The following is a 20,877-nucleotide window of genomic DNA, read 5'->3' on the forward strand; positions in this document are numbered from 1 at the left end:
GGAAACAGGTTTCATTGTCCCTGATGGAAGATGGTGCTGCCGGCTTTGAAGCCGCGGCGTAGTCGGATCGCTACCGTTCGCGCCCCTCGGCCGGAGTGTCCCCGAGGAGATGTCGCCACCGCAGGTCGCGGCTCCCAGGGGGGCCACTTCGTTCCACAGGACTTCCCAGGCAGCGGGACCACTGGGGGCGGTCACCCGCCCGGGAACCAGCGCCCTGCCCGCCAGCCTCGGCCCGCCAGCCGATCGGGGAGCAGAGGGCGCCCCAGCTCCGCGCATCAGCCGCCACCACCGCCACCGCCGGGCTCCCGCAGCGCGGAGCGGGCGCGGAGAGGCGGGCAGGGCGCGCCCGGCTCCGCCGCAGCCGAGCCGTACCCGGCGGCGTGGTTTTAAAAAGAGGGCGGTGGGCAGGTGCGGGCAGTGCCCTTAGTCGTGGCGGAGGGTGCAAAGGTGCCGTGGCGGCCCCAGGGACGCTTTTGAACAGGGGTAGAGCTGGAGGGATATGCCAGACCTGAAGCCCCAGAGACGTTCGGGCCAGCTCTTCAGCTGCGGGAGCGCCCGGGAGAGAGGAATTCTCCTGAGAAATGGGTTGCTTTCCTCTATATCTTTTTTTTTGTCTTTTGTGTTTAACGTGCAGAATGTCTCCTTAAGCCTGCCAAAAGCATAAACGCCCGGTATTTTTCAATCTCTTCCGCCCGTGCCGCCCCTCTCCGCCGGGGGAGCGGGCTTCCGCGCTCCCCGAAAGGGCTGCACCTGTGGGCGGGCAGCCCGACTTGCCCGCTCCCTCCGCCGCGCAGCTTCCCAGCTCCGCCGGGGCCGGACCCGCCGGCACAGCCATCCCTGCCACGGCGCGGGTGCGGAGGGCGGCGGAGCTCCCCGCACCTCGGCGTGGTGTGCCGCCCCGCGCCGCGCCCGCTCTCCTTGGAGCACGAAGGCTTCTCCTTTCCCCGTCCCCTCCTCGACGGGATCCTCCCTGAGATAAATTTTTTTTTGGGGAGGGGGTAAGGTTGCGAGGTGCGTTTGCGGACCCCCGAGCAACATCCCCCCCCCCGCCCCGTAGCCCGCAAGGCTAATATTTAAAACCTTGGGTCTGTGCGCCCCCTAAGCGTGAACGTCGCGCAGCGCATCTCCCGTCTGCAAGCGCGCAAAAATAAATAAATAAGTGCGTGTGGCTTTTGAACTGCCCACAGACTGTCACAGAGAAGGGGGGGTGGGGTGGGGGGGGAGGGAGGGAAAGAGGGAGGGGGAGAGAGTGAGAAATGCAGAGGCAGCAGCCGCGGTAGCGGCGGCATTGCTCCAGCAGGCACTAGTCACTCCGGTCCCGGCGAGCGAGCAGGGGAGAGCCACAGCACTCAGATCAAGCCGAGCGGGCTCTGGGCTACCTGGGACTCTCTTTGTGACACCCCAGCACACAAACACACAGAGGGGGAGAGAGGAAAAACATAAAAAGGTAAGAAGCTGTATATCTCACTTATGCCATTTACCTAGCAGACCCCGAGAGCTTTGCATTTTATATATATATATATATATCTATCTTATTCCCCCACCACCACCCTTCCCCGTGGTGTCTCAGATGCGGGGAAAGAAGATGTGCGTTTGAATCGGAAAGAGTGGGGAGAGCGGAGCGGACTGGGAGCCGCCTCCCTGGGCACATTTTGGGAGTATCGCTGCGAGGAGCTCGATTCCTCGAGAGGGAGAGCGCCTAGGAGAGGCATCGAGGCAAAAAAAAAAAAAAAAAAAAAGACTGAAGGCTACTCCGTGAAATTTAAATACCCGATATAAGGCTTTCTGGGGGGAGGATGGCGGGGGGGAGGGGGGAGTAAAGGATGGGTGTGGTGGGGAAAACAGTGGTTTATGCCCCATTTCTTTTTGCTGCCTTGAGTCTGTTTCCAAAGGGAGGCTGCTTAAAGAAAATAATAAGAATTTTATTTTATTTTTTTTTTTTTTTTAAAATGATTTCCCAAAGCTCTCTACGAAATGAAGCGCTCGGAGAAGAAAACGCACCACGCTGGGAAGATGGCAGGGAGGGGTGGGGGGGGCGGTGGTGGTGCAGGGAGGTGCCGGGGGGCCCCCCGGCCCCCCGGCACCTCCCTGCACCACCACCGCCCCCCCCACCCCTCCCCTCCCCCCTTGCCATCTTCCCAGCCTGATGCTTGCCCGGGGGGCTCGGCGGGGCGGCGCGTGCCCATTGTGGCGGGCAACAATGGGATTGTTCTCGGCGAGGCAGTGAAGGAGCGGTGCTGCCTTCCCGGTCACGCGTGCGTGGATTGTCATCCCTGCTCTTGGCGGGGCGTTATGACAAGGGCTTGTGGCTTTTTTTTTTTTTGGGGGGGGGGGGGGGGGGGGGGGGGGGGGGCTCGGCTGACCGAGTCCTGCCTGGGAAAGGGGCTATGGACCGGTCGTCAAAATAGGCAGGGGACCGCCGCTTGCCGTCCCCCCCAACGCCCCCCCCCCGTGCTGCTCCGCTCACAGCTCCCGGCGCCCCGATGCGCTGATTTCATGAATATTCATCGAATGCCGCCCCCCTCTTTCCCACAGATCCCCCCTTCCCCCCCCGCTTTTTTCCGTTTCCCCCCCCCAAAGCAAGCTACACCTCCCTACCACCTTTTTTTTTTTTTTCTTTCTCCTCGCGACCCGCCTAGCTGTGTCGCCTCTCCCCACGCACACGCGTGTCTTTCAAACGCGCTTCCCGCAAGGAACTTTCCCCCCGTGTCTCAGCTGGGCGTGGCGGCTCACGCAGCGGGGGGACGACACACGCAGGCGGGGGACCCACCCTCCCGCCATGCCGGGTGGGCTCCCCACGGGGGCGCGGTGCCGCGGGTGGGGGGGGATTGAATGAAGCCCCACCGCCTCTGCCCGCGCCTTTGTCTCTGCCCGGCGCATGCGCGGAGGCGGGGATGGGGCTGGGGCCGGCGGCGGAACAAAGGCGCCGCGATGAGACCCCCGGACCGCCCCCCCCCCCGGCCTTGCCGGGGCTTCACCCGCGGCGGCGAATGGCGGCAGCGCCGACACCCTTCACTCCCGCACTGCGCCCGGCTTCGCTTTGGCATCTTGGTACGGTGCGCGGTTGCGGAGCGGACCCGTGTGTCGTGTGTGCCCGTCCCACCCGCCCCGCGCACCCCCTCACCCCGCCGAGACAAAATCCGGCATTTGGGAAGGGGGAAAGGGAAGGCGGTGCTGCCCTCGCCCCCTGCCCGCAGCAGATTTCGGGTGTCCGCAGAGCTCCCCCGCCCCAGGCTCCATTCCCCACCCGTTTGGGGCGGGTGGCGCAGAAAAGGGGGAGCAGGGGGGTCCTCGACAGCAGGGCGGGTGCAGCGGGGCCATCTGTGGGTCCCTTTGGGTGCCGCAGCTGGATGCCCTGTGGAGCGGCCACGCCGCGGGGACGTGCTCCCTCCCCGGGGAGACACTCGTGCTCTGCGTGTCCGGGCGGTCTCCTGAAGCATCCCCCGCAGCCGAGGGGAAGCCAGCTTTCAAGAGGAAGATTGGGCCTTTTTTTTTTTCTTTTTTTTTTTTTTTTTCCCCTTTTTATGTGTGTGTGTGTGTGTGTGTGTGTGTGTGTGTGTTAGTGCGACATCTTGAAATCTCTTTTGTTCGAATTGTTGCATCCCGATGCTGGCATCGGTGCTCGTTCCTCCTCCGCCCCTTTTCCTCCTCAGAGGATGCTCTTGTCCAAAATTAGGAGATGGGTTTCTCTTTGGGGTGAGCGTGCTTAAGCCTGTTGGAAATGGATAATTCTGTAGCTGATGACTGTTGGTTTCTGAGCAGACAACTGGTGTATTTGTTAAGCTGGAGTTGAAGAAGACAAAATAATATTGCAAGTGGGCTCCTAAACAGAGGATGGCAGTGGGTTTTATTGCTTCCCCTTTAGGGTGATGAGCATTTGCTGGAAAGCCTACACCCCAACGCCCCTCTCATGGTGATTACTTGGTATTTCAAGTGTTTTCAATTAAGGCCCCTTCTGAAGAAGCGCTGACATCAGAGCCCTAAAGTCTGCCTTGCTGTCACCTCTCTGCTTGCCAGATGCTTGTCAGGCACCACCTAGACCTGTGGCCAGGCTTCAAACACTGAGGTTTTTTTTTTTTTTTCCCGGCATAGCTGCTCCCCATTAAGCACAGGAACAGTGAGAGCCTGGGGTGGGTAGTGCCATACCAGGGGAAGATGCGGCATCTGCTGCTACGGCTGTCTCCAGTGGAGATACCTTGACCCTCACAATCCTTTTGTCTTCAGGGGGTTTCTGAGAAATTTAGGCAGACCTGCCAAGCTTTGTGGGGGAAGGGAAGAACTAAGGGCATGACCAAAGGTTTTTTTGCTTGTTGTCTCACAGAACTTCATATGAGGGAGAAGCTTTGTTCTGTGATCTTCCTACCAACTGGATTGTACGCAGTGAATATTTTCTTTATGTCTGGCTGTTGTAGTTTCACTGGAGAGCGCCAGCTCTGGTCTGTGGATGGAATAAACCCAGAGCGTAGGGAAATTCATGGTGGCTCTGTCTATTCTTGTATGCTTCATGTATGAAATAGCTGATTGTGTAATTCAGGGAAATTGTACATAGCTGCCAAAAAGCAATCATGCAGCAGTTTTTTCTGTTGATATGAACCTCCAAGCATACCTAATCCATTTAAAATAAAATCAGCCTTAAAAGGTAAAACTGGTAAAATTACTGTTCCGGTTATTGCACGAAGAAATGATCATGCTTTTTTTTTTTTTCTTCTTCTTCTTCTATTTTTTCTTTTCTTGCCTCTCTTTCCATGCTTCTTTGCATTCAAAATGCAACATCCACTGAAACAACCTGGTAATAAAGGATTGATTTATTCCGGAAAGTGGCATACCTTTGGAGCATACCTTTTCTCTGAGACTATAGGGTGTGCATACTCTATCTCTAGTCCTTAAGTACTTGTGTATTTTGGTCTTTTCATATTAAGTCTGTGGAATAAATTGTGTTTTCCAAGTGAAGCTTCTTGTGTTTGTGCTGTGTTCCACTGGTAGCTTTGCCCCATGCAGTGAACCATGAAGTCCTTCAGCAGAGCCTCCTGTGTACAGGACAGCTTCCATCTGAACAATGCTAAATTCTTCCCTTGTGCAGGCGTCTGCCCAGGCCCCAATGGGATACACTGAGGGACAGAAGCTCATTGCAGGGCAGGAACAGGCCTTCCCGTGAAATCTTGAGAGAGTTCTGTGTGGCTACATTTTCAAGCATTCAGCTACCATTGAGCTACTAAATATTTGGAAACTGGCCTTTGAAAGTTGATTTTTCACTAATTTTGAAAGCAAGAATTTCCAAGTATTTCTTTTTGTCCCCTCCATCTGCAAGAAGAGGATGCTACATTTGTATCTACACATTTATGCGCAAAACTCTGGTCTTGATTTAGGTCTGTAGGTGCAAATGTCGTGTCCTTGGCCTCACTGTAAATTTAATGGTTAAAATCTGAGTTCTTTGACTAAGAAAACTGGATGCTATTCAAATATAATGAAGAGTTACCAACTGATATTCAAGGCCCTACCTTCTTTCCTACAAGGGTAGTAAAAGTAGGCCATTTTGACGTACTGTACAGGTGTATTGAGACAGCTTCAAAACTAAAGAAAGAAAACAGAGGAGGGGCTTGAGTTGCTTCTTCAGTATCAATCAGGAATGACAAGAATGAGGTAACAACTAGAGAAATCAAAGAAATTCCTGAAAGCATTAAAGACTTGAAAATAGAAACCATATGCAGCATAATAGAGGTTTCATACATTAGTAAGAAACACTTTGAAGATTAAAAAAATGCAGGGGGACGAAGGGGGGAAACACCTCATGCTGAATGGAAAGGACTTTAAAGTCTTCTCTACGGCATCTTGTATCTCCCAGCTGTCTGTCTTAAAAGTGTGATGCCGGCTAAGCTTCTTACTTCAAGATGGAGAAACACGGTTAGTATAAAAATGTGGCTATTGGTTGTTTGATATGAAAATTCATAAGTTTAAAATAGAAACTGATTGATAGCAATGTGATTCCTCAAACATGAAAGATTACTGACTTGCCAGAATCTGAAAATAAGATCCTTTGACTTTCTTCGGCACACCAATAAATGTAAAGAGATACTGATTTGTAACACATGTGGAACGGTCAGGTTTTGCCTGGGAGCAAGATGTGTAGTAATTCCCTCTTAAGTATGGTTAATGGAATTTAACTCTGAGGAAACAGTTTTATTAATAAAAACCTTCTGTCTTAGGATATAAATCAGAGGCCGATCTCTTTTGATGTGTTTGGTATTGTGTTCTGCAGAATAAAAATTAAATAGGCTGTAGAGTTGATCTCACTTGCGGGTTATAGACTGCCAAGTACCTCACCAGTGCTGCAGTGTTGGGAAAGCCACATGCTTTTTAGTCACATGTTGCATAGTTTAGATTTTAGCCTGGTAAGTAGTGCCACATATGATTATGATCTGCTGATCCAGGGATTTATTTATTTTTTTTTTTACCCTGTAGGAATTTGAATGTCTTCTCAAAAGATTTAATTTTATGTACACTGCCCTATCAGTTGTTCAGAGCAGCATGCACTTGGTGCTTAATGTAAACCATAGGACTGATGGTAGGAGCTTCATTTTGATTAGAGACTTGCTGTCCTTACGAAGGATACAACACTGAACGTGTAATCAAATTGGGCCTTAACTACCTACCTTTTGCTACTTATAAAGGTATGTTGATGGCTGCTTGCTAATGAAGTCATGATGGTGGTTGTAGAGCTGACGCATTGGCACGAAGAGGATGTGAATGCAATGTTGAAGCATAACCTTTTACTCCAGGCAAAAGCCTAGTAACTGTAACAGCAAAGCTTCCCATAAGACTAATTCTAACGGCAGAAATCTATGCCGTCACGACTTTACATGACAAATGGAAGCCACTTCTGTACAAGTAGTAAAATCAGGGGGCTACTAGCCATCTCCTGTTTCAATAGTCCTTAAATACTCAGTTTATTTTCTGCTATTACTGTTTTCCTTATGCGATCAGTTGGTGAAGGAGGGGCTCATATTCAAAATTACAGCTTGATGTTATTAACTGTTTAAGGATGAAGTAGAAGATGATCACATAGCAGGATGTTGTAGGTGTGCATCTGCTAGACAAATTTAAGATGATTGCTGAACTATGGAGAAGAAATGAAGCAAAGTTAGACAAAACAAAGAATAGATCAACAATAGCAGAACTGATACATGTCCCTCTCATCTACCTACTTTAGAAAAGCAAACACAAAACAAGTGCAAATGAGGATGCAAAAAATGGTGAAAACCCAGTTGCAAACATGTAATCAACATGGGAGAGTAAAACCATGAGAAACCCTTTGGTACATCTGTTTGTCCAAGATAGACTGGAGCCCGAGAATTGTTACATCAGCTTCCTGCAATCATCCTTCCTCAAAGCGGTGGAGTGCGTCATTCCGGGAGAAAGAAAACAAAAACAAAACCCAAAACAGGCTAGAGGTGGTATAAAACTAGGAGTCTGGAAAAGGATAGGGTGAAACCTGTCACCACTAGATGTAGTGCTCAGATGGTTTCAGCATTTCCCATTCATACGCAAAGTTTCCTGTCGCTTGTATTTTGGCCAGCACTGGTAGATGCATGATTGACTTCTGCTACTAATTGTGCTGAGCTGGTGGGAGGAAGCAAATTCAGTGAGCTCTGAGGTGGTGAAAACAGCTTTTCGGGGTTTCTTGCTGTCGCCACAAAAGCTGAGGCAAACGGGGAAGATGTGCTCGCTGCTCTAACCAACAGGTTTCCGAACCAGATGGGCTGAGAGAGTGGGGCTCGTTCTCCTCCAGCAGTGTTGCTCAGCCCTGTCTGCAAACTCTGCACCAGCGAACGTACAACCCGCGCTGGGAATAGCTGGTCTCACTGAAGAGTGGGTGAAAGCTGCCTGTTCATTCTTGCTTTCCTTTTCAGATCTGCAAGCCCTGCGAAGCAAGGGAGACAACAGCTTCCCAGAGCGTAAAAATGAAAGTCTGGCCACGTTTTCCAGGCTTTTCCACTCCATACTTTGCTTGAGATGGAGTAGAACGTGCTGTTGGTTTGTAACTTTGTTTCGCTAGAAGCTTTCACTAGGAGCATGTGAGGCCTCTGTAGTGTATCCGAGTGCTCAGGATAGCCCCGCCGCCTATTAATTCAAGTGCAGAAATTAGCAGACTAAAGCAAATATGGAAACGTGGAAACTCTTTCCCTATTTGCAGTCCATACGTGCTCTGCATAACTCAAACATTAATAGCGAAGAGCATCCTGATGCCTCTAGAAAGCTACATATGGATTATGAGATTTCAAGGAGAGTGACAAGTTGTCCATGCAGACAGCTTTTTCTGATGGATCTGGTGTCATTGGCAGGAAAGAATTTTGGCAAGACGGATATATCCATTCTCTGTTATTGTATGCTGTTCCCTTTTCTAATTTCCTAACCTCAGAGATCTCCACTTTGAAGAAAACCATCCCACAGTGCGGAGGTAACAGCAGAACCCCTTTTAAGCTGCTTTTGACCATCTGACATTCCACCAGTATTGTACATTTTAATGATTTCCTCAGTGCTAATTTCCCTAGGTGATATTTAGAGGAACATTCAGCTTTCTGCGTAGTGGCCCATGCTTTGCATCCAGTTGCCTTGAACTGATGACATTGCCTTAATGAATGGTACTTTTAGAACTAAGTAAGAGCTGCCATGTGCACTGAAAAATAATAGCTCACCCGAGTGTACTATTTTCCTGTGCATGCAATATTGAATAAAAGCTTCAACAGAGCTCAAGAAAACTAATATCACAGTATTTTTTTATAAGCACTAGAATAATTATTAGGCCACTGAAAGTTCAGCTGTTATCCTCTTCTGTGCATGAATCAGTGACTGACAGATTCATGAACAAATTATTGGTGGGGATGGCAAGAGCAATGTAGCACTCCTCATGGTGTCTCAATCCTGACTGAACAATACACTGTATTGGCAATCTGCTGCAACACAAAATGTCTTGAAAGTGGACTTCAGTGTTGAGGTGGCTTCTGTTACCAAGGGTTCAAACTGTACTGCAATTCACCTACAGGTGTTTTTGTAAACATCTCTTGAAACAATGCTGTCACCAAGGCATTGTGGAGAAAAGCAAACAGTAAACAAATGACAAATATAATGGATCCCCTGTGCTTGAAGCAGGATAAATATTGTGTCTTCAAATACTTGCCGTCTCTATTCTAACTTGGAGTTGACACATGGAGGATGGTGTTGAGGGAAAAAGACTGGCTCTGCACACTCTCCCACAGCTATTGACCGTGTGAGGCAAGAGACTGAACATCCAAGTCCTTCACCATCTGCCACACAGAGGTGATAGGGAGTGAAGGAAGTTCTGCACTGACAGATTTGTGGTTCAGAAAAACAGTCTGTCCAGGAGTTTGCTGTGAAACACTGGCAGTAAATTTACAGTCTGAGAATAGAAATATTTATCTCGGCAGCTTTTTTTTTCCTTTCTACTTCAACCCAAAATTTCTTTGGCATGCTCGCTCGTGGTTAAAGAAGCCATTCAACACACTTCTTGATATAAACTTTGTATTCTAACATGTTCGGATATACCTTATTATCTCTGTGCATATTTGTAAATACGTCACAGCAAAAAAAAAAATATCTGGTGTCTTCAAGCTAGTCCTTACTCATTTTTCAGCCAACTCTGACTCTGTATCCTTCCTTGCCATGCCACACCTCTGTAGGTCATTTATCTTTACTTCAATTAAATTATCACAACTGGTTATATTGCCGTTCCCCTTGGTTATACTCTCTAGAAGTTTGTATTTTTTAGCTGTGAACTAACTCAACCTATTTCAGAAAACACCTTATTAATCACACATTAACATGTACTATGTGCATTAGAAAGTATTCAGCACACAGTAAGATTTATGTCCTAAGCTTAAATGTGTACTATCATTCCTGTGTAATACAAAGCAGGGATATCAAAACAGAATCATTTATTGCAAAACTTTGATTCAAAACTCTGAAATTAGTGTTACGAGACCCCAACTGTTTGCACGGATGTGGCTCCCAAATCTAGATGTTTACTAAAGTGAGATCATATCAACATGAGAACTTGATCTTAAGCAAAGTTTTATGCAAATCCTGTAACAATATGGAAATCTTGGAGCTCTGGCAGCCAAAAACATTCAACACTTTTACCTTCTTGAAGAAATATTAATGTGATTTCTCCTGCTGCTGACTGAAAGGGAACAGAATTTTTTCCTTTTTACATGGTGTTTCAGATTTAAGTAAAACTGACACTTGTCTAAATGAAAAAAACCAACCCCAAGCCTGTATGTGATAGCTTGTATTGTCAGTCTTACTTTCAGGAAGAACTAGATGTGTTTGATTCCTGTAGGACATTAAACAAATTGCTGTAAGATCATAATTAAACTACATTAGCAAGTTGCAAAACCTTCAAAAACACACTTTAAGGGGAAACATTTGCTATTATAATAGACAAAGCTTGTCTGTCTAGCTGTGGCTTTGCTGGGCTGCATATACTGGCTGCATAAAGGCCGGTAGCTGTCACAGTCATACTGGCCTGAGCTGCTCTCATAGAGAAACACTTCTCTGGATCCACTTCTAATTGCTTGAGATTTTCATTGTGACCAAATAAAGCACAACATCTATAAATGATGGAGAAAACAACGTGTTTGCTGTGCAAATTCATTATGAATGCCATCAAAATGAGTGCCATGTTCAGGCCAAATGAGTTCATGATGGCAAATATATATGCCACTTTTTTCTGAAGTACAAGTTTGTAACTACAGATAGAATGAAGACACAAAATAGCCTTTGGTCACTGTGGAGTGTCCCCAGAAACTGACATGGATTGATTTAGATCATCTCTGGTACATTGAGGTCCCAAATAAGACCAAAAAACTCAAAGGAAATGATTTTCATTAGAATTACAACTAGTCATCTCAGTTAGTTAACTCCTTAAATAGAGAAAACTTACAGTGCTGAGAGAATCAAAATAATAGATAAAAGCTTTATTCACAGCATGATCTCTGCCCTTGAGACCTTGCAATTTTCAAATACTAATGTTGGTTTCAAGTAAGCAGTGGTTTTCTGCATTGCAGCAAATTTCCACTATCCTCCCTGGTCCCAAACTTCCTTTTCAACACCTTTGGGGTCTGACTGTGGGTCTGCTACATGCTCCTTGCAGCAATTTTTCATTTTTCTTCCTGAGCTGCAGGTTCCCAGCTTGAATCTCTCGCCTGTCTCACCCTGCTGTTCTCCAGAAACCTTCTCTCCTCTGAGCAGCCTCAGGGACTCCTCCAGGGAAGGAGCTCCTCTGGCCATTCGGTCTTCTTAAAACAAACAAAGAAACTGAGACCATCCAAGGAGCCTTCTGTGCTGTCTTGCAAGCACAATAGCTTTGGTGGGACTGCATCCACGGGGCGTACACGATGGGAAGTGCCAGTCATTGGCTGCTGTGCTAACGATGTTTGTTGACTCCTTGCACTGGAAAGGAGACCAAATAGCTAACTTAATTATTACAAGTGCCCTGTTTTATCTTAATTAATCTAGCCATATGATTCTGGTTCCCTGATCTAATTAGCTAGGGAGATAGTTAAATATAACTTCATGCATCTAGGCGCATTTTGCTATTCGTGGTTAAATCTGCTCGTGGCTCCTAAGAGACTATATTTCAAAGTTATGGAGTCACAGCTGGGAATACCTCCCAGCTGCCCTTCATTTGAAATAGAAAATACAGAGTTCATCTTAATTAACATAGTGGAATAATCTTTTATGTTAACAATACACCTCATAATTTACAATTATGTTAAAGCCTTTAATGGAAACAAGGAGTCGTCTTTCTCTGTTCTGCCACTAAGGACTAGCAGGTAACTGTGTTGTACACAAGAAATGGGACTTCCGCTGTTCAAGTAGATAAATGTAACTTTAGATTGTATGTGGGAAATACTTGCCCTTTGCTCTGTAACAGATGGAAGATGGCTGGTAACCTGAGTTAAAATAATTGGAATAATTTGAAATGGATAAATCATAGTAAAAATTCCTTGTTCATGAAGGCATTTGTAATAAAGACCGTATGTGGTAACCATAAAGAACATATGATCAGAATTATAATAAAGAAGACTTTGTTGGCCAGAGAGGGACAACAAGAGTAACAGAGATTCACTTCTTAGTTGTGCTAAACATCTGCTGCCAAAATAAATTGCTTTTTAACTGGCCTAAACTGGACATCTATGAATTTCCTTTCATGTACAATGCATTGAACGTTGAAAGATATTTCTTGCATGGGTCATATGCCACATAAAAGAGAGATACCGTTCAAGTGGATGCCCATGTAAACAATAGTGATCAAACAGGACCTGTGAAAGGGAAAAAGAAGCACATTGGCTTTGTGCAGTGTAAAGAAGAGAATGATTATTTTACGAAGAGGTAAGACAATAACCAGTGAGAGATCACTTAAATGTAACTCATTCTGCCTTGGGGAAAGAAGAGGGACTATCTAGGCTTCTCTTGAGGTCCTTTCCACTCTACGGTTTTTGAGACTTGGCACATGGGAAACCTTTGGAGCAAGCTTGTTCTTGAGTCCAGAGAAATTAGTTCAGTTGAAACAAAATCATTCCCAAGCGTACTAATTTATTGGTAGTATGTCTGAGCTCTGTTAAAATAGAGATCAAAAGATAAACCCTCTGCTAAGATGCTTTATGGACATGATATATACCAGAAAGAAATATACAAATAAGGCTTTTCTAGAGCTGGCAAGAGGACATTTAATTCATTGATGGTGAATAGCATAGGCTATTTCTCACAGATTTCTCACGGCACTTTTGACTTTCATTCCTGAAATGTGTTGCAAGTTTGAGGCTATTCTTCAAATAGGTGCTGATGTGCAAGAAGGGGAGTAAAACTTAAAAAGATGATTGAGGCTTTTCAGTTCCTAAATTTTATTTCAAGACAGGGGTATGTAGTCACATGGGTATGTTTGAAAATTGTACTCTGTAAGCCCAGGATGAAATTTTGTGGCTGCATCTGAGGACAGCTGTGTAATTCTGCTTGATATGACACTAGGATGTCTTTTGTTCCTTAATCTATAAGCTGCAGAGATGTTTGCTGGGTTGTTCCACAGATGAGTGGAGAAGCTAACTGCATAACAAAGGCTTTACACACGTTTTCAACACATGGTTGCTCAAACTTAATGGCATAATAACAATAGCTTTGAAGGTTAAGCCTGAAATAAATTAGGCTCATTTCTAAAGAAATCCTTGGTGTGTATTCATAAATGGTTTTGAATAGACTTAATGTTTAGCTGAACAAACATCTCTATGTAATCTATCTTTTGTGCGCAGGTGGGCAGCTGCCATTGAAGTTCCTGGTTCAATCCCAGGGGCTGTCCATGCTGTGGCTACTTTGGACTACATGTTTGAAATTAGTTGACCTTTCTGTACCTGATGTCAACCTGAGATTTATTTAGTTTTCATTTATGTTTACTGGAACTCGTGTTGTGCTTTTAAGAAGCACTTGCAGGATTTGTATGTATTTTTCTGTTTAATGAACCAGATTCTTGGCTAGCTGCCCGTATCTTGGTGTTATTAGAGATGAGGAAATGCTCACCTTCGTTTATCTGCTAATTGTTAGATTATTCAGCAATGTATGGATTTTGAGCCGTGCACAACAGTATATTGGCATTCTCTGAAGCAAACCTCTCAATGAGGGAGGCATGTTTGGGAGCAGAACTAGAGCTGTGGGCTTGATTCTGATTTTATTTACATTGTTGATCAGGCATTATTTGTTTTGAATCTAGTTGAGTTGTGTTAATAAAGGCAGAGCTGTGAGCAGCTAGAATTCCACGGTAATTTGGATGGTTGGATGGGCAGCACTGATTGGGTCTCATGCTCTTATGTGATATAACAGTGCTTGTGTTTGCAGTCATAATACATAAGCATTTGCCAAAACATTAAATCCTGGTGTTCTGTCACCTGTTTGCTTTTCTTCCCGTTTTCCTCTTTGATTCCTTTAAGAAACTAATGGTAGGTTAATTTGGATAGTATCGATGTTGAAGGCGAGTTTTCTACTGCCTGAAGAGGAAGAAGGATTATATTTTTACTCTGTGGAAGGTAAGTGTGTGCAGCAGTGCAGTTTTCATGTTGAGTAGATAGGTCAGAAAAAAATACGCCTTAGGTTAGGATTATTTTGGTCAGAGAGAAAATCCCTGGCATCAGGTTTTATTAATATTAATAAGCTCCTATGAACTGGCAGAAAGGGCTGCAGAATAGTCTGTAGAGCAGAGAATTTTTTTCCTGTGCATGGGCCTGTACATGAGAAAGAGCAGACCTGGTAATTACAGCAACGGGGGAAGCAAGTGCATACTACTATGCAGTGGTACATACTTGGGTAGGTAGGGAGCATATACGAGTGTATACACGGGCAGTGCTCTCTTACGTCTCTGTGTGGGAGCTATTGAATGAGGGTGGTGGGTTGGGGCTTGTGCTGGGTTTGAGTCAACATCCTGCATTGGAGCTGGCTTCAGCTGTGCCTTGGTGGGGAATCCGTTTTCGGTAAAACTGTTCACAAGTGATCCAACCAAGCCTGTGTCATCAGCTGCCGTACGGAGCCCTGCAGTGCAAGAAATAGGTAAGCAAGATGAAGTGCTGAAAATGGCCATGTTGGAACTTCATTCAAGGGTTGATGTGCCCTAGAAAGTAGCTTTTATCTTCAAGTATTATATGCATGCCAATGTTTAAACTCTGGAGCTGGGTTGGTTTGTCATAGAGAAATATCTGACATGTATAAACCAGATATGGCTGGCATAGTCTGCTTCTACAAAAACCTTTTCTACTTAAGAGGCAGGCTAAGGAAAATAAACATGAACTTTAAAAATCAACCCTCAAGTTTGTATTTCAGGATTAGAATGTGCTTTTGAGACTATTATCTGCAACAGTAGGATAGTAAAAACATTTCCATTTTCTACCATAAGGTAACTAACCACTTAATAAAGAGTACAGTTCTTAGAGTTTTGAGATTTAAGACCTAAGTCATGCAATAGCATACAAAGCCTATGGACTAATGAGTGTTAATTAAAGAAAGGTATATATCACATGCCTATTGGTAAAGCACCCTGAGGATGTGCAGCAATAAGAGAACTTGTTACAAAAACTGTAATGTCAATTATTTGAAATTTGATTATATTTTAATAGATTTTGTAGCTTCCCGTGTAGTAACATATCCTTTGCATTTTTTTCACCAAATGGGAAGTGTAATACTGACGGGAGGAAAGTTTAAGCGAAATCCTATCAACAGTTTCTAGTCAAGTGAATAGTACTTTTGACTTTATAATTTTTGTTTTCTTTTACTTTTGTAGAAAGATTGTGATAAAAAGGTTTGAGATTTCGCCATGACATTTGGAGCTGGCTGGGAATCTTTCAATGAAATTTTTTCTACTGGAAAATGTTTGAGTTCTTGCAGCTTAAATTCTGTAGGAATAATCATATGGATTTTTATTTCCAGCTGAAAAAAAGGACAGGCTTACCCACTATGTGCTAGCTAATCATTTAATGCATAAGAAAGCCATGTGGACAGCCAGGATTCAAATGTTTACTCTTTATGATTATAGCTGGGGGGTTAGACTTGTTTCCTGTAAAGCAAGTAAGTAACATATTCTGCAGGCTGTTGTCCAGTTTTGGTTGGGATGGAGTTGGCTACTCCATCATATATAAACTACCAACTGGCAAGAAAACACCTCTGGTCAGAGTACTCACTGAGGTGTTGAAAGCTGAGGTTCAGTTCTGAACTGGACAAAGAGTGAGAACATGCTCTTTTATATATAAAGCAACTTTCTTTAAGTGAAGAATTTAAACCTGTGTCTAACTTTTTGCCTGCAGGACTGTGAAAGCTCATATAAAAATGCCATAAATACCAATCTTTTGGGAGACTGGATAGCTTTTTACCATACAGCTCTAGTATAAAGCCAGTGACTTTGTTTGGATTCATAAATTAAATATCTACCACTTCTGCCATTTTGCGGTAGTTTATTTGTAGGAGTTTCTGGGAAGATGTTCAAGTCCCCAACTGCCAATTAAATGCCTGGCACGACTCTTAATCACGGAGCTGGTCATGCTACTTTATGTTAGAGGCAAACTACATTGTGCAAAAATGTTAAATTTATGTTGCAATGTGTGGGATTTTTTCCTTATTTGAGAACTAATCCCACCTATGGTGTTAGGTCCTTTCACCTCATGGGTGCCGGTAGGACAGCTGAACTGAATCAGCAGCTCCTTGGGGTGGGCTGGCTGCATGCTCTCCCGTTTGCTTTGTGTTTTCTGGCTGGGCTCCTTTTCCCCCAGCTCAGTGAGCTGAATCGCCTCACCCAGGGCTCAGCTAAGAGCCAATCCAGCTGCAAGGGAAGGGGAGCGGGCAGTGGGCCCATCCCACTTGAAACAGCAAGCTATTTAATTTGGCTTAGCTGTGTCACCTAACTACACCTTCATTTCAAGATTTTAATGATTTTTTTAAATGTTATTCCTCTAAGCGTATTTTTCACCTAAACCCACGTGTTTAAGACTATCCATCTTATGGCTAGAACATGGAAACATCACATTATGGAATTTTCAAAAAAAAGCTTTGCGGATTAAAACCAATTGTGAAATCTTCCAAAAAAATGCTTTTTGGTTTAAAATCTAGTAAGTGAATTACCTCAGTGCCAAAGGACTAAATCTACCCAGAGATCACTGTATGTCTGAATTGACAAGGGAGTTCCAGTGCAGGAAATCAGTTGTGAGTTAACTCAGGCTGTGACCTCTGATGACCATCTAGATCTCTTACATCCCTATCCATTTTGTGTAAATGAAGACTGACTCAAATCTTAAGCTTCCTTTTTTTTTCTTTGGTCTTTTTAAGTTGCTTCTATTCTTGTAAAATAAGCAATAGCCGTTATGGTTTATGATGTGGTCCTTTTGTTTACACCTGAATGGAGATTGATGTATATATCTCAGGTGTGAGTAAAGTGGTACGGTGAGTAAAGGGATGCCTCGCAGCGTCTGATGTTTCTGTGCCTTGGGCAGGAGCCAGACTTCTCAAGGAATATTGTGATCCTGGCACTGCAAGAGAGCTGCAGGAGGCTCACTAAATTCTTACTTTAATGTTGTCCTTTGATTTGAATATTAAAAATAGTGAGTAGGCTGTTATGATAAAACTATTAGACTGGACTGGAAACTTGGGTTCATACTTTCAAGTGTTTCTTAATGTTCGTTTAATGCTGACGGGGTGGGGAGTTGGGGGATTTCCATCAGTTTTAATCAAGGGGGACTACATTTTAACTCCTAATACATATTTATAATCTCTTCAAAGGAGTGCTTATTTTTTTTCTGTTAGTATGAGAGTCACTCATAGTTTGCTTCAAAAGATAAGGGATACTTTAACTTGTCTGTTTCATCTGTTATTCCTGATTCCCACTACAAAACAGTTCGTTGAGACTAGAGGTTATACTCCTTGATAGAATTAGATCAGTAAAGCAGCAATCAAAATGTGTTGCACATAACAAATTGCTACACTGGTGCTGGTTTAAGAAATCCTTTATATTGTGAAGAGGAATTAGCACTTTTTAGGAAATGTCTTATCCCGTAGATAGCTGCTCGGCATAATTTATGAATATGTGTCATTCTCTCACTTAGTGTACTTACGAGTTGTTTATAAAACTGAGCTTCATTTTGTACATTTTTTTTTTGTATTTTTGTCTACTATGTCAGCCATTTGGCTGCAGGAAAACACCACCACTTGCTCGTGGGAGGGGAAGTTAGGACTGTTAGCCAAACATGAGACAGTTTGTCAGGTTTGCAAGGTAAGTGTGCTACTCTTGTGTAAAGCTGTATTTTATGAGGTGAGCCCAGCTATCATACTGTCTTTTCATGCAGTAACTCATCGGGTACTTCCCGCCTACCGAAACTGCCTGAGAAGTCTTTTCCTGAGGCAATGCAGTAAAAAGAAAGGACTATTGATGGGAGTTTTGAGAAACCAACTGCAAGTAGATTTCTTTTCTGATTTTATCTGGAAGCGGAGAACAGTTGGACCAGTCCTAACCCACCAGATCTACAGCTATAGATCCACAATTTTCTGCTAGTTTATATTGCAGCCATAAAAGTGGGAATATGTAGTGCATTTGGTAGCTTTAGAAGTGCCGGAGTTAGCTCTGTTCCCAACAGCGCCATAGCCATGTTCATACGGAAGTTCTGTGAGGGCTAATTTTATCCTTCTGAGAATGTTTAGCCACCTCTTGTAGAATTTCACATGTATTTTACCCTACTAGTTCCACTAACGTGCAACAGTACGTTATACTGCTCTGTGTCCCATAGTTCTGCTTTCTGAGTGTTTCAGTACTAGTTTCAGTGCTGCATTGCCTAAAGTAAGTATCCTTGTTCCATTCTTTTCAATTTAATTAAATCATATAAAATAACATGTAAAAAAAAAAAAACCTGTGTTAAATATAACAGTTTTATCTTTCATTATAAAGCTTTTTTGGGTACATAGCTCTTCAGAAATGCTTGTAAAATCTAACAGTCCCTCTTCACTTCAACCTTAAATAATTGAGTAAGTATAATTACAAAATGGTAACATAGATGACAGTAATAATGGAGATCTCACTACCTCACATTTGCACACTTCTACAATTGAATGGCACTATAGATACTGAATCTATCACACAAACATTAATGGGTCCAGCATCAGTCCTTCAGCACAGATAGTCAGCATAAATGTTGTTTATAGCAGACCAGTGTTACCTCTGCTACAGGGAACAGGACGCGGACCCCTGTTTTCTAGTGGTTTTACTTCTGTAAAACAAACTCACATTGAACGAAGGAATTTAAGCTGGTAAAAAATGTGATGTAACCTATCCTCAGATAACAAATATATGGCTAGCATACCATCCCTGATATAAATGCTAAGAGCCATCAAGGAGAACAGGCTGAAAAAATTACTTTGTGCTTTGGAGTGAAGTTGTGAAGCTTTCTGGCCTGACTACCCCTGGGTGATGCCAGGTGCCTTCTTGATGAGAGACCTATGGCCCAGTGCAGGGGACAGGCTTACCCCCTGTCCTTGCCAGGCAAGTTGCACAACTCTGCTACCTTCTCCTTCGGCCTGGGAATTTTAAGGCACATTGTTATGGTTTGAGAAACCCACAACAATTTATTGTCATTTAGACAATTATTCTATCATCTGATGACCCCTCCCCACCCAGGAAGGGAATCGGGAAAAAGTAAGGAAACCCAAGCATGAAATACAAACAGATTTAATAGAATAAGTCTAGATAATTAATATTAATAACATTCAAGAACCAATATTTATACCAACCTGGTCTAGTGGAGGTGTCCCTGCCCATGGCAGGGGGGTTGGAACTAAATGATCTTTAAGGTCCCTTCCAACTCTAACCATTCTATGATTCTATGATTCTATAAAATATACAAGAATTATACTCGGCCAATTCTGGCAGTAGGAAGCTGTGTGCTCTCAGCAGTGGACAGCAAATGTGGGACACTACAAGTGCTATGGCTTTGGGAGGAAGGGAAGGGCTCAGGACTCCAGCACCAGGGCAAGAAGTTCTCTGGACTGCCACCATCAAGGCAGAGAGAGCACCGTGCAGCAAACTTTCTAATTTGTATTGAATGTGACATTTATGGTATGAAATAACCCTGTTGGCCAGCTTGGGTCAAGTGCCCAGGTCTTGCTCCTCCTCATCCCTGCACCTGGTTAACTTGAAAACACTGAGACCTTGAAACCTGCATACCATAGCTGGCTATAAAGTAAATACTATAAAGTAAATATTTTCACAAGTTCAAACACCAGAGTCTTCTAAAAGTGCAGTTTTCCCAAGCATTAGAAGAGAAATTAGTCCTGTGTCACACAAACCAGGACACATGTCTACGCTGTTGGTGCTGCTGTGGTGGCTCTGTGATGCACCACTAGTTTTGATTTAGCTCAAGGCATGTGCTGAAGTTGCATGGCAGCATGGAGATCAGCAATCTGCAGAAGCCATGCAAGCGGCAGTGTGGAAACACAAATAGCTAGTCCACACTGCGCTTTGGGGTAGCCGCATGACTAGCAGCACCTGGCACAGTTGGTGTCAAAGCCAGGCTGTGTGCATCTGTGCTGCAGATGGTCTTGTACAAACCTACACCTGGTGAGGTGTTGGAGCACTCCAGCTTCTCACCTAATGCAGGTCTGACTCAAAATCCATTTGTTAAAAGGACTCCAGTGTCTAGCACTGCCTCTAAGCAGAAGAAAGGTGACTCCTTGAGACAAACGTCTTGAGAGAGGGAAGAAACTGTATTAATTTTGAGCTGAAACTCAAGTGCTAATCACACCTAATCACTGCAGAAATCTAATCTGAATATTAACAGCCCCCCATGCTCTTTTACAAGGGCAGACATTTCTTTCTAAATCTCAACAAAGTAAGCTTCTAATGTGGGTCAAATGGAAATCCTGTTTATTAAAAAACTGCTAAAGACAACTAGATTTTTAATTTCAATGGAAGAGGCTTCTCTGTGACCCTTGAAGTCATGCCAGTGGACTCTTCCAGCACATGCCTCAGTAAACAACAAATGAATCACTGAGGTGCTCTAACAAGGACTGATGTGTCCACCCAATTAGAGGGATATAAAGAGCAGTCCCTTGAAATTCTGGGTTCATTTGGGTTGCTCTGCTATTTCCGCAATCTAGAGCTGAAGCATTGCTTCAGGGGTATTGTTGGCCTTAACAACTGGCTTGTGTGTGTTGTCCTAGCTAACAAGTACAAGTTTTGTACAAATATTTCTCCTATGAAGTACTCAAACATCAAAATAAAAAAAAACAGCTCTGAATATCACAGTCAAATCAGTCACTGGTGTCTGTTTAAGGTAAGAGCAAGATATCCAG

The 20,877-nt window shown here is 44.2% G+C and overlaps 1 protein-coding gene across 1 annotated transcript in view; it reads left to right on the forward strand.

The window, feature by feature from the left end:
• The first annotated feature begins 1,266 nt into the window (after window positions 1–1,266).
• The window catches only part of BASP1 (brain abundant membrane attached signal protein 1), a 51,715-nt gene continuing 32,104 nt past the window's right edge, over window positions 1,267–20,877 (forward strand). Inside the window, exon 1 of the mRNA XM_074146745.1 lies at window positions 1,267–1,447. The gene's annotated coding sequence lies outside the window, so the exon portion shown is untranslated. The remainder of the gene's footprint in view (window positions 1,448–20,877) is intronic.

Source organism: Numenius arquata, chromosome 4 (genome assembly GCF_964106895.1).
Source record: "Numenius arquata chromosome 4, bNumArq3.hap1.1, whole genome shotgun sequence".
In the NCBI taxonomy this organism is placed as follows: Eukaryota; Metazoa; Chordata; class Aves; order Charadriiformes; family Scolopacidae; genus Numenius; species Numenius arquata.